We start from the raw sequence: 3,501 nt of genomic DNA, 5'->3' as shown, positions 1-3,501 counted from the left end.
ATTAATTTTCGGATTTTCAAACACAAAAGATTCCATGTAAATCAAAAATACTTTTTTACACTCTCATATGACTCACTGAGTCACGCTAAAACCACCTTAACTTCAGTATTAGGGGTAGGCAAAATGCATCAAATCTTATCTATCTCGAGTACTCACTCCTGAAAGCCCGGATTAAGAAAGCACAAGAGAAAAACTTTCATGAACAGCTCCTCGATAAGAGGATGCACGGTATCTTCCGCAGAAATGTGGAGGATCAGTCAATGTCGTATGAGCAAACGTTTGCTTTCCTTAAATCGCCCGGACTGAAGTCTGGTACAGAGGGTTTTATTTTGGCATGCCAAGACGGTGTCATTTCCACCTTAACATACCGTCGCCACATTTTGAGCCAAGACATTTCCGATGATACCTGCAGGGCGTGCCATGCACACCCCGAGCATTTAGCTCACATACTATCTAGTTGTCCAACTCATGCTGAAACAACCTATATTCAAAAGCACAATGCGGCACTAAAAGTGCTTTATTACCATCTCTGTCACTTTGACGGCATTAACCTTAATATCACTCCTCTAAATGCTCGTAGAGAAAGCGAGTCAATTGTCGAGAATAAGAAGTGTCGCATACACTTGCGGTAAAAATGCAGAAGGCGGTAGTCCTTGGATCACTCCGTGTTCTCAGGGTGCACGAAACTTTGATCGGATTATCGTATTGATTCCTTTACAGATTGTAACCACCTATCTCACGGTCGTCAGACGTTTGAATTCAGCTACTAAATGAACTTAGTTTCGCATCACTTTGCCATCGTACAAATATTACAATAACAGGTCGCATAACTCTCTTAGTTTTTAAACTTTTCCCTAGGATAGAGAAAAAAATCTTACCCCTAGGGAAATTTGTAAGGCCGAATTTGGATTTTCAAGAATTCCCTAGATTTTAGTATTTTTCTCTAGGCTAGGGGGAAATTTCGTCATTAAATCGCAATTCTGAGGTTGAATTCGAATTCAGCGGCTCAAATACATAAGGATATACTTTTCTCGTACCCAGTTCTGGCGAATTTTTTGTGGGGCTGTGCAATGAAACTTTTAGCAAAGTTGCTTTGATTCATAAAAATACAAAAGAAAATAATTTGAAAAAATTAAAATCAACAAATTTTCATCAAATTGAGTAAAATGAGAATGAATAGAATTCGGCACTGGATGTTCGACTTGTGTGATTTTCTTACATAATTTGTTTAAAATGTGGCCTACTGAAATTTCGACAATTTAAACTTCAGTCAATGGAATGATTGTGCAAATTGTAAAGACTTCGTCATTGACGGATGATAATGCAATTGGTTTCTTTCACAGGAATTTAAAACAATGAGATAACATTTCTAGAAATTTACGTAATTTACGTAATTTTTATACTTTGAAATGTTACTGTACTGATAACCTGATACATATTTTGCTGTTTTGAGAAAAAATTATTTTCCTGAATTTATGAGCATTTCAAATATAAGGGTTCAGGTTAAAAAGAAAGTTTTTTGTTTCAATCTTTATAACGTTTGACGAAAAAAGGAAAGGGTGCAGTTCCGAATAAGTGAACGTGACGATTTCCTTCACACTGCGTATACTATGTATTTTGACCCGCTGATTACGAAAATGATAGTGAAAATTGGCGACTCGGCGATTTTCATGGTGAAATTGCGAGAAACCCATAAAAAATATGGTTTTTTGCGTTTATCTCAGCCTGTATGCAAAATCTCGCAAAATGTCTCCAATAAAAGTTGTAGCTCGTACAAAAGACACATTTTTTGTGTAACACATTTTTTCTACGAGTAATAGTTTCCAAGAAAATTAGTGATATCTCGATTTTTATGAAAAAAAACAATGAGCATTCTCCATTGGTTTTGGTTGGGTACCTACTCACGCTTTTCACCACGGAGAGGTTGGTGTATTTTGAAAAGCATTTTTTTTAAATTGTTTTTTTTACTTTTGTGATTTTTTATTACATTTTAATTTATTTTAATTAAAAATTCTGGGTATATTCTATTTATTGTCTTGATTGTATACTCTTTATAAGTTTTTTATAATAGCCTGCTGAGTATATTTAGTGGCCAGGGTAATATGCTTTAATGTTAGTAATTAATTCTTTAAACGGATCAGCAACTCTTTTCTTTGCGCGTCGCCGCCATAAAGATTCGCGGAGATGCTCTGCAGTGTTGCTCTTACGCACTCCTCCTCGTGAGAGAAATCGTCGCATCCACCGCCAAAATGACTCGATGTGTTGTGTGTGCGCTCCGGAATCGGGATCCACAAATTGTTCGGAATGATTCACAGTTTTGTGGACAAATCCATGATCTTCGAGATTAATGTATCCCCTCCAGCAATCGGTGTGGATTTCTGTCCCTTCCGCTACATGCTTTTTTATTAATGTAATGAAAGTAGCCTGATCTCTCTTATTATCGGGACAGATTTCCAACCGATAGTTGTAGGAATGCCCTCTGTGGATCATTCCGAGAATCCATGATCCTTCTACCATACGTCCTCGCTCGTATTTTCGACGGCCGATTTTGCACTCATCGATTTCAACAACTTCACCGACACCGCCGATTCGACCATCCTCCTCGAAGTTGCTGTCAAGAGCAAGCATGCAGACCTCTCTAAAAATGAGAAGCGGTCTGAAACTGTTTCTCGAGAAATTTTTTGATTTTTTATAATGCTGCTTTCCCGGATCGTTTGTTCAAAATTAAAATTTAACGCAAAACAATACGTAATGAGCATACAGGCCGCTGCAGAAATGCGGCACCTCTCAAACCACGTGTTTTCTGCAAAGGTTATACTGTGACGATATTTTTGTATTTTGTAACAAAGGAAGGATCCGCAAACATGTTCAGACTCCACAAGAGTCATCTTCTTCTTATGTTTTGAGCAAAATCATTTAGCCGGAATTAATTTGATTTGACGCAACCACTGAAGAGTTGTTTCCTTTTCTTGGAAAATCTTAGATAAACTAAAAATATTATATGTTTCATCCATTTTGACGAGGACTCAAGAGAGGAAAACCTCGAAAATATTATTGCACGCAAGAAACACACGCCCTTAAGTAATATGAGCGCGGATGGCGGAGAAAGACCTGTCGCTAATCGCATTGAAATTTGTAAATTTGTTACATTTGATCAGATAAATCTTTGATTTTCTCGGAAACTACTACACGAAAAACCGCGGCATTTCAATGACTGGTGACAAAATTTACTTAGTTCAGACGCGACCCCCTTTCCAACGTTTCATGGTGGGCGGGAAGGCACCCCTGTGACTGGCACCAGAAAAAACTTAGGTCACACCCCTGCCCCTTTTCCCACGCGTCGTGGGGGCGCACAGTGGGGTGAAATCGGAAAACGAGGTTCAAAATGACATTTAGAATGCAATTATGCACCGATTTTAGAATTTTTTTTTTAATTCAGAACTAAATTTTTCAGAAAATGGTGAGAGTAGATTTTTTATTTTTTTGTTTATTTAATTTTTA

This window comes from Belonocnema kinseyi, chromosome 8 (assembly GCF_010883055.1).
Source record: "Belonocnema kinseyi isolate 2016_QV_RU_SX_M_011 chromosome 8, B_treatae_v1, whole genome shotgun sequence".
NCBI lineage: Eukaryota > Metazoa > Arthropoda > Insecta > Hymenoptera > Cynipidae > Belonocnema > Belonocnema kinseyi.
This window is presented reverse-complemented; position numbering follows the sequence as displayed.